At 38.0% G+C, this 13,931-nt stretch overlaps 2 long non-coding RNA genes across 2 annotated transcripts in view; both read left to right on the forward strand.

The window, feature by feature from the left end:
• LOC134285716 (uncharacterized) overlaps positions 1-13,931 on the forward strand; it is a 279,906-nt gene that overhangs the window by 4,416 nt on the left and 261,559 nt on the right. The gene's annotated exons all lie outside the window — the stretch shown is intronic.
• Positions 12,170-12,899, forward strand: LOC109430761 (uncharacterized). The gene is made up of 2 exons (XR_002135042.4): positions 12,170-12,308; positions 12,372-12,899. It is a non-coding gene; the product is annotated as an uncharacterized LOC109430761 (long non-coding RNA).

Below are 13,931 nucleotides of genomic sequence, written 5' to 3' on the forward strand. Positions count from 1 at the left end.
CGCAAATCACTCCAACAGATCCCTCAACTGCCGGCCGGAGTGGGAATCCAAATTGGTCGGTTGTAATAGTTCACTACATCCGAACTACCGCGCCGCACCGCCGTACCACACTCGTCAGTCGCGTTCAATTACAGCTATCATGAGGCTTTCCTCGCGCCGAAAAATCGAGGAAATGAGATTAAAGCCAATTTCGACCTGTTAATGATGGGGAGATTGGATGGACGGCCGGCTGGCTGGCAGGCTGGCTGGCTGGCTGGTGAGTCGAGCCGAGCCCACTGACCGGAACGACCGCGATCCCGAACGAACGAAATTAAAGAGCATGCCACTTTCCCAAAACAGCAGCACATAAATAAACAGAAGACAAACTGCGTTTGGAATGCAGTTTCCGAAAATTGAAGCACGTTTCAAATGGCGGTCATCGATCACTGTTGTGTTCTAATTTCTTGACGGTCTCGTTCCGAATGGACGAATGGTAACGTGTCATTGCAGCAGTTCCGGATGAACTCAAGCACTTTTCCATGGAAACTTAGTCACAGGTACCGAATTTTTAATAATATTTATAAACAATACTCTACAAACAATCACATAGAGCTTTTCGTACTCAAATTTATTACCTTCATACTCCAGATAGAAACAACTGAACCTCATATAACATATTATGAAATTTATCATACTTAATAATATTAGTTTTCGTGAAACTACTGCTTATATTTTTTTGTCTGTATTGGCGCCCTAGCAGGCTGCTGTTGAAAACGATCAATAAAAATCATCGATTTTACGAGTTATTTAAAAAAAACTGGTTTTTACAACCATGTGATCACGTTTGCTCCGAAAAAATCTCCAATTTCAAAATATTGTTCCCGTTTTGACACCATTCCCCACTCGGGTTGCCGTGAAATATGGAATCTGCTGCAATTTTCTCCCCGGGCAGTTGAGTAATCGCGTTATATTTTCGTCGATTGTACAATTGATACCCATCATCATCGCTTCTGCTCTGCCAAGTGCCAATCCCACTGGACCCAGCACACCTGCCTCTTTTCTCGATCCGGGGAGAGAAACCCCATCAAATTTGGTGATAATGATGGCAGTGTTATTTCACCCGGTGTAACGTAGTTGTACCGCCGACCGCCCGCCTGCCGTTTGTTGGTATGGAACCACAACCGAGTGCACTATTGGAGTTTGAAAGCTTCGTACAAGTTGACCAAGTGACCCATTTACCGGTAACATGCTACTGTTGCTGGTTGATGGTTTTCTGGATAAGATCTTTCGCCAGTTATCATCGCTCGATGAAGACGTTTTGATGGATGGCCCCTCACTGCAGTTGATGTTTTTAATTGATTCGGTGGAAGTGAGTTGTTTTCTATTATTTGTGGAGCTCGAAGATGTCCCGGAATTCTGGTTTAGTTAGGTCGTCTGCGCGATTGGAAGTGTGAGCAATGAAAATGAAACCTGCATTAATAACAAAGTTTTTGAATTAGTTGAATGAGCAACGGTGGACGACTTCAACATGGAAAGCATGTAGTCTTCCCAGACAACCAGGAGTATCGTAAGGATACACGCGTTACATCGCATGAATCACTATTTCTAGTTATTATTGCATTCATGTACGGCAAAGGGACAGTTTTCTTTACACATGACGTTGTTTTTTTTTTCAACTTTTGTGACGTATCTGTTAAAGTATTTTAAAAATATACATCACCTCATTACATTGCCATAAACGACATTCTGATTTATTATGATGAACATAACATTTTGCATATATGTGTGAGTAATACCGCAATGTGTCAAATAAATTGCCTTACTTTATACTGCGATTGTTAAATGACCTCATTTAGTACTTTATCTAATAATGACATTTTAACACACGTACACACTCAGTTGAGGTCAGCTAATTTCCATTCTTTTGCCGAGATTTGCACAGCCGAGCGCTCGGCAATCGCAATTTAACTGAGATATCAGCAAAAAGTCACCCATGGGTGGAGAATACAGCAAAGGGCCTGTTCATAAACCACGTAGACCAAATTTTGACCATCTCAGAACCCCCCTCTCCCCTTGTAGACTTTCGTCCATATAAAAATTTCGAAATTTGTATGGAGCGTAAACTTTGGCCGGACCCCCCCAAAAAGTCTACGTGGTTCATGAATGGTCCCAAATGAAATTTAACCGACATTCGCATAGCCGATCTTGGCATTCTGTTTTAAGTGTGTAGGTTATAAATAGAGCCACTAATTTGTAGATGTATGCTTTGAGCACAAGTTTGTCCCAATTGGATTCTAGAATTACCGATTTGGCCTAGAAAAAATATGTTTGAAATTTAAACTTAAAATGTTTTTTGAAGATTTGCTCTAGCAAAAATTTCACTTAAACCCTTTGCGCCACCCCTACACATCAACCGAAAACGCTCAATTTTGTACAGCTCACTTATTTCGACTAGTAGAGCGGGTAATCATATCCTGGAGATTTTTTTTAAATAAGCCTCACTCTATCCTGACACGAATAGAATCCCACCAAGATTCCCTGAAGGAATTCGGGAGGAATCCCTGAAGAAATCTTCGTAGGATGGAATCCATAAAGATATAAAGAAAGCAATGGAAGAAATCTTTAAAGGAATGCCTGAAAGCACTCCGACTAGAACACTTTAAAGTTTAAATAAATTTTGAAAGGAGATTTTCAAAGGTAATCCTGACAGAAAACCCTGGAGGAATCTCGGGAGGATTCTTTGACGAAATTTTGTGAGAAATATCTGGAAGAACACTGAGAGGAATATCGGCGAGAATCTTTTAATATAGTTTCTGGAAAAATTCCAGGAGAAATACCAAGAGCAAACCCTGACAATTTTCCAGAAATAATCTCTCAAGGAATACCAGCAGGAATTTGGGCCCGTATACTTTAAAGAATTTCATTGAGATTCTCGGAATATATCTCGGCAGAAATTCTTGATAGTGTACATACCAGGAGAAAAATTGAAGTAATCCCAGCAGGAATCCCTGAAGGAATACCGCCTAAAATACTAGAAAGATTCTTTTCAGGATTTTATAAGCGAGTCCCGGCAGAAATCCCTGAAGTAATTCCTGTAGGAAACCCGTAGAGAATATCTGATAGAATCTTTAGAGAAATCATGACAGGAATCTCAGATGAAAGCTTAGCAGGAATCCCTGAAAGAATCATGAAAGATAAACTCGGAAGGACTTATTGAAGAAATCCTTGAAAAACTTGAGAACAATCTTTGAAGGTATCCCAACAGAAATTCCGGCACGAATACCTTAAACAATTTCTCCAGGATTGCCTTAAGAAATCTTGACAGAAATATATACTCTTCCATGTTCCTTTTTACAAGGAATTAATGAAATAATCCCAACAGGAACCGCTAAAGAGATCCATTATTGTGGAGCGGACCTTGTGTGATGGATAAAGCCCGTGACTATTACTCCGAGGACTTGAGATCGAATCCCACTCCCGACATACTCAAAAAAATATGGGTTCTTCCTTCGGAAGGGAAGTACAGCTGTTCGTCCAAAGATGAATAGCCCCAAGGGCGTAGCCAGCTTTTCGGTCAGGGGGGGGCAAGCACCCTTAGTAAAAATGTACCTTCTAGCTTTTATAACTAAACGCAACACGATGAAATTGAATATAAAAACATTATATTCTAAAAGCTTCATTTAACCCTTAACCCTGTTGTATTTTGTACAATACGTTAACAAAAACTCGCCTGATCTACACAAATCAACGTGGTGCTGGTAGCGATGGCCAATTTCTGGAAGATTAAGAATTTTTATTTACTCGTACAATATTTTGCTCTGATTTTTTTGTCAATGTCTAAAAAACATTCACCAGAAATTATAGCTGAACTCTTTTGGAAATTACGAGCTCTTTTGAGGATAAACCTAGAATTTCCTGGTTCCTGTATGCTTCCATTTATCTTCCAATACTATTTGCTGTAGAAATTCCTCCAGAATTTTTTGAATTTTTGAATTCCAGAAGGAACTCCTAAAAAAATTTCAAAAAATAAACCTTTACGAATTCCTGGATAAATTAAGGGATGCCTAGTGAAATTTCTGAAGAGATCTCCTGAGGAAATCCTAGATAATTTTCTGGAGGATTCCCTGGAGGAAATTCTGGAGAAATTCCTGGAGGAATTCTGGACGGAATCCCTAGTAAAATTTCATAAGAAATGTCTTTAAAAATTCATATATGAAATCTTAGAGAAACTTGTGAAGGAATCCTTGGAGGAATGCCTGTAGAAACTTCTGATCAAATTCCCGGCGTAATTCCTGGAGAATTTCCTTGAGCAATTTTTTGGGTGAATTCTTGGAATCCCTAGGAGAATTCTGGGAGAAATTCCTGATGAAATCTCCAGAGGAACTCTGGGAGGAATTGCTGGAGAAATTTCTGAAAAAAATCCCTTGAGAATTTCCAGGAGGATTTCCTGAAAGAACCCTTGGAGGAGTTTCTGGAGGATTCCCTGGTGGAATCTCTGGAAATAACCCTCGAAAAATTCGTGGAGAAATCCCTGAAGTAATTGCTGGAGGAATCTCTGGAGAAATATCTGGATGAATCCCTGAAAATTTCCTCAAAGTATTCCTGAAAAATTTCCTGAAAGAATCCCAAGAGGATTTCCAGGAGAAATTCCTGGACGAATTGCTGGCATAATTCCTGAAGGATGCCAGGAATATTCCAAAAAAAATTCCTGAGGTATTTCCTGGAGGTATTCTGGAAGAAATTTCCTGGGGAAATTCCTAGATAACATCCCGGAGGAATAAATGGCGGAGTTCCTAGTGGTATTCCTGTGGAAATTTCTGGAGGAATCTCTAGAGGAATTCTTGAAAGAATTACTGGATGAATATCTGGAGGAATCTCCAGAAGAATTCTGAGAGATTTCTGTTTCTATTTCTATTATTTTGCTATTTTTGAAAGAACCCCTTGAGAGATTCCTGGAGGAATTTAAAGTGGAATTGCAAGTGGAGTTCCTGGAGAAATTCTCGAAGGAATTTCTGAAGGAATCCCAGGTGGTTTCCTTGAAAACAATTGTGAAGAAATCCCTGGAAGAATATCTGGAGGAATCCCTGGTAGAATACCTGGAGGAATCCCTGAAAAATCCCTGCAGGAATTCCTGGAGAATATTCTTGAAGAATTTCTGAAGAAATCTCTAGAGGATTTCCTGGAAGAATCTTTGGAGAAACTTCTGGAGGATTTCCTGAAGGAATCTTCTAAGAATTTCCTGAAGAGATTTTCATGGAGAAATCTCTGGAGGAATCCCTTCAGAAGGGAAATCCCCTGGAGGAATATCTGGAGGAATCAGGAAGCAATTCCTGATAAAATCTCGGGAGAAATTCCTGGAGAAATACCTAGAGGAATTTCTGACATAATTTCTGAAAGATGTCCAGGAGCAATTCCTGGGGTAGTTCCTGATGCAATCACTGGGGTTATTCCTGGAGAAATTCCTGGATAAAATCCTGGAGGAATACCTGCAGGAATTACTGAAGGAATTTCTTTGGGAATTTCTGGAGGAATCTCTAAGAGAAATTCTCGGAAGAATGACTGGATGAATTTCTAGAGAAATTCTGGGAGAGTTCTATTTCTACTCTATTATTTTTCTGTTTCTGAAATCCGGTAGGAATTTCTAGCAGAATTTCTGGAGGAATTCTTGGATAAATCCTTGAAAGAATGCGTGAAGGAATCTCTGGGGAATCCTAGAAGCAGTTTGTGAAGAAGTCCGTGGGGGAATCTCCGAAAAATTACTGATGGTATTCCTCCAGGAATTTCCTGGAAGAATTTATGAGGAAATCCCTAGAGGATTTCCAGGCAGAATCCTCTGGAATATTTCCTGGTTTAATCCCTGAAATATTCCTGAGGGTATTCCTGGAGAATTTTCTGGAAGAATTTCTGAGAAAATCTCCAGAAGAATTTCTGGAAAAATTTCTGAGAAAATCTCCAGAAGAATTTCTGGAAAAATTCCTGGAGAAATTGTTGACATAATTTCTGAAGGATGTCCAGGAGCAATTCCTGGATCAATTCCTAGAGAAATTTCTGGAGGAATTCCTGATGAAATTCTTGGGGTAATTCCTGAAGAATTTCCTGGAATAGTTCTTGGAGATATTCCAGGATAAAATCTTGGAGGAATTGCTGGAGGTTCTCCTTTGGGAATTGCTGGCGGAATCCGTGAGGGAATCTCTGGAGGAATTCCTTCAACAACTTCTGGATGAAATTCTGGGGGAATCTATGGAGAAGCTCTGGGAGAAATTTCTGAAAAAATCCCCTGAGAAATTCACGGGGGGATTTCAAGAGACATCTCTGAAGGAATTCCTGGAGAAATCTCTGGAAAAATCCCTGAAAAAGTTCCTGGACGAGTTTTAGCGGAATTTTTAGAGAAATATCTGTAGCGATTCCTGGAGGGAAAACTGGAAGATTTCTTGGTGGAATTTCTGGAAAAATTCCAGAAGGTATTCCTAGAAAAAACCCTGGAAGAATTTCTGAAGCAATCCCTAATTTATAATGGTGTTCCTTGATTAATTCCTGGTGTAATTCCTGGAGGAATCCCTGAAAAATTCTTGAAGGTATTCCTGGAGAATATTCTTAAAGAATTTCTGAAGAATCCTTAGTGAATTTCTTGGAAGAATCCTTGGAGAAACTTCTGCAGGATTTCCTGGAGGAATCTTCAAAGAATTTCCTGAAGAGATTCCATGGAGAAATCTCTGGAGGAATCCCTTAAGCAATTCCTGATGGAATCTCATGAGAAATTCCCGGAGAAATACCTAGAGGAATTGCTGACATAATTTCTGCAAGATGTCCAGGAGCAATTCCTAGAGAAATTCCTGGAGAAATTCCTGGGGGAATTCATGTAGAAATTCCTGGGGTATTTCCTGGATAAGTTCCTGGAAAAATTCCTGGATAAAATTCTGGAGAAATTCCAAGAGGTATTCCCTTGGGAATTTCAGGAGGAATCTCCATAAGAATTTTTGGAAGAATTACTGGATGAATTTCTAGAGGAAATCTGGGAAATTTCTATTTTTATTCTATTGTTTTTCTATTTCTGAAAAAAACCCTTAAGAAAACTCCGGAGGAATTTCTAGCGGAATTTCTGGAGGAATTCTTGGATAAATACTCGAAGGAATTCCTGAAGGAATTCTTGGAGGAACCCTAGAAGCAGTTGGTAAAGAAATTCCTGGGGGAATCCCTGAAAAAATGCTGATGGTATTCCTCCAGGAATTTCCTGGAAGAATTTATGAAGAAATCCCAAGAGGATTTCCAAAAATAATGATCAGAGGAACTTCTGGGGGATTTCCTGGAGGAATCTTCGCAGGATTTCCTGGAGGAATCCCTGAAAAATTCCTGAGGGTGTTCTTGGAGAATTTTGTGGAAGAATGTCTGAAAAAAAATCCAGAAGAATTTCTGGAAAAAATCCTGGAGAAATTGTTGACATAACTTCTGAAGGATGTCCAGAAGCAATTATTTGATCAATTCCCAGAGAAATTGCTGGAGGTATTCCTGAAGAAATTCTTGGGGTAATTCCTGGAGAATTGCTGGCGGAATCCTTGAAGGAATTCTAGGAGGAATCTCTGTAATAATTCCTTCAAAAATTTGTGGATAAATTTCTGGGGGAGAAATTTCTGAAAAAAATCGCCTGAGAAATTCCCGGAGGAATTTCTGGAGAAATCCCTGGAAAAATCACTAGAAAAGTTCCTGGAGGAGATTTTTGTGCAAATCCTGGAGAAATGCCTGTAGCAATTCCTGGAGGGAATACTGGAAAATTTCTTAGTAGCGGAATTTCTGGAAAAAATCCAGAAGGTATTCCTAGAAAAAATCCTGGAAGAATTTCTGAAGGAATCTCTGAAGGATTTCCTGGAGTAATTCCTAGAGGAATTCCTGAAGAAATTTTTGGAAAAAACTCTTAGAGAATTTGTATAGGAATATCAGAAATAATTCCTCAAGAAATCGCAGATGGAGTTCTTGAACAAATTCGGGAGGAATCCTTAGAAGAGTTTCTAAAGAAACTCCAGAAGGAAACCCGGAAGAAATTTCAAGAGGAATTACTAAGGGAATCCCTAAGCAGTTCCTGGAGGAAGTACTGAATCAATTCCTAGAAAAGATCCTTAAAAATACAATGAGGAATTGCTGGAGGAACCCTAAAAAGAGTTCGTGGGAGAATCTTTGGAAGATGTTCAAAATAAGTTGTTTCAGAAAGAATCACAGAAGGAAGTCCCGAGTTAAGTCCTGCAGAAATTCTTGGACAAATCCCTGGGGGATATCCTAGAAGAATACCCGTAGAGTTTAACGGAGGAATCTCTAGAAATACTCCTGGAGGAATCTCTATAAGAATTCCTGGAGGAATTTCTGTAGAAATATCTATACGCATTTCAATTCCCAGAGGATCCCTGGAATAATTCTTAGAGGAATCTCTGAAGAAGTTCATGGAGAATTCGCAGTAAAAATTTCTGAAGAAATTGTAGATTGAATCCTTGGAGAAATCCTGAAGGAATACTAATAAGAGTTCGTGGAAGAACTCCTTGGGGAATCCCTGTAGCAGTTCCTGAAGAAACCCCAGGAAAAATCCTGGGGAATTCCTAAATAGTTCCTGGAGGAAGTATTGTATTATTTTTTGGAATCTTCTGAAGGAATTCTAAAAAGTGTTCCTGGGGGAACCCTTGGAGGATTTTTTTAAATAATTCCTGGAGTTGTTTCTGAAATAAACACAGAAGATATTCCCGGTCGAATACTTGGAGGAATGCTTCAAGGAAAATCTGGATGAATCCCGGAAGCAATCCCATGATGAATTCCTTAGGAAATCCCAGGAAAGCTTTCTTAACAAATTTCTGGAAGAATTTCTGTAGGAAAATAAAAATGAAGGCATCCATGTCTGTAATATTTTTTGGACGAATTATTGTTGGAATTTTTGGATGGAGAATGTTTTGTACAATGATATAAGGAACTCCTGGAAATTTCTGGAGGAATTATCGAAATAAGCACTGGAACAATCACTTCTAAAGATATCCCAGGAGAAATTCCCGGAGGAATGCCTGGTGAAACCCATACAGGAATTCTTGGAAAACTCTCTGGAGCAATCCATGCTAGAATCACTGAAGGAAACTATGGAAAATTCCTGAAGGAATTCATCGATATATCCTTGCAGAAGTATTTGTAAAAAACTGAAGGAATCGTGGGGGGAATTCTTAAAGCATTTCTTGGAACAAACCCTAAAAAAAACTATCTGAACCCTGCAAGATGTACATGGAAAAATTCACGAAAGAGAAACTCCTGGATATGTTCCTTGAGGAATTTCTGAAAGAATGCTTGGAAAAGTTCCTGAATAACTGCCTAAAGGAATTTCTGGAGATGTCCTTGAAAGAATTTGTAAAGAAATCCCAGGTATTACTATCTTAGCATGACGTTTGTTTGAATTGAATACAAGTGAAAATTCGTGTAGCAATAGCATATAACTGCACTCTAGCTCTACAAAGTCCTTGTTTTTCCCTACCGGAACTGGCCATGCTGTTTTTTGGTTCCATGAATAAACATCACAAAATTCAACCATTCATCCAAGCTTGTTATTTGGTTAAATTCCATGATAAGATTGAAGTAGATCTCTTGGAGAAATACTTGGCGAAATTACCTGTGATTCTCAAGAAAAAAAGGTTGAATAATTGTGGATAAAAACCTCAATTATTATAATAGTCTAGAGAATAGTTTTTTTTTTTAATATTTTTTCTGGAACACTTGAATTATTGACAATCTTTGAGTCGGCTTGAATTAAAAAAAAATCTGTCGGTCAGGGGGGGCCATGGCCCCCCCCTGCCCCCCTCTGGCTACGCCCTTGAATAGCCCCGGGCTAAAATCTGGTTGATAAAGATAGAAAGAAATAGGGTTCCTTTACGAAATCACAAATGAATCTTTGAAAGAGTTCCAGCGGGAATCCCTAAAGGAATGCCGACTAGAATAAATAAACGAACACTTTCAGGATTTTTTAATGCAATTACTGCAGAACTTCTTCAAGGGATCTCAGAAGGAATCTTTACAGGAATACCGGAATGGTCTTAATAGCATTGCCTGAAGAAATTCCGGAAAGTATTCCTGAAGGTATCTCGAGAAAATGTCAGCTCATCCATCATATCTCATTTCATCTCATTTCCCATTTGCATGAATGATGCAGTTTATGAATATGTTATACCTACGTTTATGCGGTAAAATTACATTGTATGAAAGAGCCTTATGCAAACAATAGAGACGGAACAATAACATCGCTATATGACTTGAAGCCATATCTTTTACGATGTACGGTGCCTACTTTTACGACGTCATATTGCACCTCATGCGAATTAATAATATTAAAAAAAAAAACAATCTGATCATCTCAGTGTTAAGCTAATGATTTTTGGTCTATTGAGCCACACTTTACAGCTAACATCAAACAAAACTTATGAAACAAGCTGATTAATTACCATGACAATCTAACTCACCTCAGTGTTTGTTGAATTGCACTTGATTTACTTGCGCTCTACGTGTTTGGTAGACTATCTGAAGAGAAAAACGATAAAATGTGATATCCGGCACAATTTTCACTTGCTAACGCCACCCCATAGTTAATTAACAGGGCAATACAAAAAGGATGACTTTGTATACATGATTCTAGCTTATGCGAGTTTGTATGCATACCCCGAATAGCAAATTACCCTTTGTCATAATGTCCAAACAGTAAGTTCATTTCATCCGTCAAGGTAACATTATCTCAAACAGCTAATTGTATGTTGAACAATAAAGAACAGATTACCAGACACTATAAATGATAGTTTGTGTAATCCATGTCAAGCAGTAACACTATATCATACTATCCAGGCATTGTCGAATTATATGAAGGTGCAAATTCCTACACAATGGTAGCAATATATCACCACATTCTGTCAAATGGTTAGCTACTTTATTAGAGCAGTACACTTACAGTGTATCAAACAATTGTCCGTACAGCAATTTTTTGGTCAAAATAATTTTTCATACAAATGATCATAACTTTTTTATACATAAATCAAATACGCTGAAATTTTGAGCAATCATGAACCATATATCAAAGCACCATTGGTAAAATTTTGAGCGAGATCGAATAAGTTTTCTTAAAGTTATAGAACTTTAAATAAAACTTATAAGATTTTTTAACACATTTTTAAAACATTATATCTCAGTATGTACTCGATGAAACTTTTTCAATTTTTTCTGTGATACAGCTTATACCTAAGGCATTCATATGCAGCTTCGTTTGAGGTTTTAAATTCACTACAAAAAATATGAAAAATCTGTATATGTTCACAGTGTCATTTGGAAATTTACCATATTTTCATTAATAAAAGTGCCAAGTGTTTTCAACGTTTTTAAACTCTCATAATAGGGGTACTCACTAAACAGATTAAATTGCTGCGTAAGCCATGATTTTCTGCTTATTTGACATGTTTCATGAAATTGCGAATGAAATAATCAAAGATTGCATTGGTGATCGTGACATTTAATCAGTTTAATCAGTTTACGCCGTTAAGTGAATCCCCCTAATGTAATATTTTTCTACAGGACCTACTAAACTACATATAAATAGTAGGTCCTATGTATTTTTCATTCAGTTAATGCACTTTTATTGGTGGAAAACGTTTGGCAGATTATATGCGCAAAATATAATCAATTTTTAAATATCGTCAACTGCATAAGCACATTTTTCATATTTATTGTAGTGAATATAAAACATCTAAAGTAGCTGCATATGAAAGCCTAAGGTATCAGCTGTAACACAAAAAAAATTGAAAAAGTATCATCGAGTACATACTGAGATATAATGTTTTAAAAATGTGTTCAAAAATCTTATAAGTTTTTTAGAATTTTCTATAATTTTCACAAAACTTATTCGATCTCGCTCAAAATTTTACCAATAGAGCTTTAATATATGGTTCATGATTGGACAAAATTTCAACGTTTTTGATTGACGTATAAAAAAGTTATGAACGTTTGAATGAAAAATTATTTTGACCAAAAAATTGCTGTACGGACAATTGTTTGATACACTGTATATCTATACATCTCACTATTCATTACTTTTTCTCAACACTTTGACAAACAGTTGTACATATTTGTATTGATGAGAGGCACCGATGCTTGTTTTTCCCTGCAAAGTTCCAAACTGTTAATGAAAAAAAAAGCAAAAAAAAACAGATTTCGCAACCATGACCGGTAACCGGTTGGCCAATCCGGCTGAAAAGGGGACATATTCCGCCATAATAGTACTTTCCCGGAAGCGGAGTCGATCTACAATGCTGCCTTGATCTGGAGTAGAATCGAAGGTAAGTTTTCGTTTCTCAACTGGATGATTTTGAACTAATTTTCGTGTGGAATTTTCTTTACAGGTTTCAGGTCGCAAAAAACGAGACAAAAACTTAATATCATCTCGTTCCCTGCAGTCGCTTGAGGAAAACGCCAAACGATTCCAGCACTTCTATCCATAGGGAAGGGCAAAGGCTAGCGAGTTTTGTTGAGATATTGCTGGGGCGGCCTCCGGAAGAATGCTGCTGGAGTATGCGGAAACGATCAAGAGGAACTGGCTATCAAGCTCCGAAGAGGGATCCATGAATGAGGTAAACGGGCGAAGTGCATATCAGTACCGCGATTTGAAAAACTGATCGGCTCAAGTAGCAGCAGCCAGCCCATACATCTGGATCTAGGAACGGTTTATTCAGCGGAAGTCGGAGGTGTTTTTAAATTACATTAGAATAGTGTTTAATGACTGCAATCAGGTGAAATATCCATCCAGTACGACACACTCTGACGGGGAGAGAAAGGTTCTAAATGGTGAGGGGTGATGGAGTCGGGAAATTAAAATATGCCATGGATTTTTTTAGAGTTATTGTACTTGAAGTAAAATATTTCTAGACGTACGTATTCACTTGTTTCATTGATTCTTATTTAATTTGTTCCCTTTTTTTTCTCTTACTATTAATACAAAAAAAAGTGTACATAACTAAATATGTACAATACGGTTTACAGGTATGCTACAGTGAATAACCATAAATCACCAGTATCACATACATTATTCACTTTTCTTCCAAATTTATGGTTCAACTGTTCTCTAAACATATGCTATGCAGTGAATTGTACGAAAAACTGGATAATATATTGACCGTATCCTTTACTGTATTGCGAAAAATTCGTTCGAGAAAACGAGCGATTTTTTATGGTAACCAATCTTAACCGCCTATTCTACATACTGTAAATTGCCGGCTTACCATTTCTCAAACTGGCAAATCTATACATAGAATGGTTATCTTACTGTTATCTCGGACAGTCTGGGAATTGGTTAAAAGACAATTGCTTATGGTCATCCACAGTATGAGATACGTTACATAAACAGTTCGTGATTATGCGGGACCTTAACGAGTTTATTTTTACATTTTTAAATCGGCCAATGACCATTTTGTATGAACAAATAAAAAAAAAATGTATGGACTAATGATCACGGGGGGGGGGGGGTGGTTGGGGGGGGGGTTGAAAAGTCCCAAAAAAATGACCACGTGGTTTATGGACAGCCCCATATTGGCCATATTCAGAGTGATATCTGTCGTTTCTGTAACCTGCAACCACGGAACATCTGCTTTGCAGTTCTGGTGCTTTATACACGCGTAGGCAAAGATTTCTAAATAGTGGTTGCTTGCAACCCAGTGAGATCTGGTCTGCAGAACCAGGGAAGGTCTTGGAATGGGTTTGTAACATAAGGCTGAATTTCAAAAGGCTGAATGCACAAAAGCTGAATACGATAGGCTGAAATCAGGAAAGTGTGACATAAGGCTGAAATTACAAAAGGCTGAAAATTGAAAAGGCTGAAAATACGAAAATGCATAGATAAGTTAGAGCACTTCTTTCTTCTCTTGGAGTAACGCCCGAACTAATATAGAGCTTGCTTCTCAACTTTG

The sequence above is a fragment of the Aedes albopictus genome, chromosome 1 (genome assembly GCF_035046485.1).
Source record: "Aedes albopictus strain Foshan chromosome 1, AalbF5, whole genome shotgun sequence".
Lineage (NCBI taxonomy): Eukaryota > Metazoa > Arthropoda > Insecta > Diptera > Culicidae > Aedes > Aedes albopictus.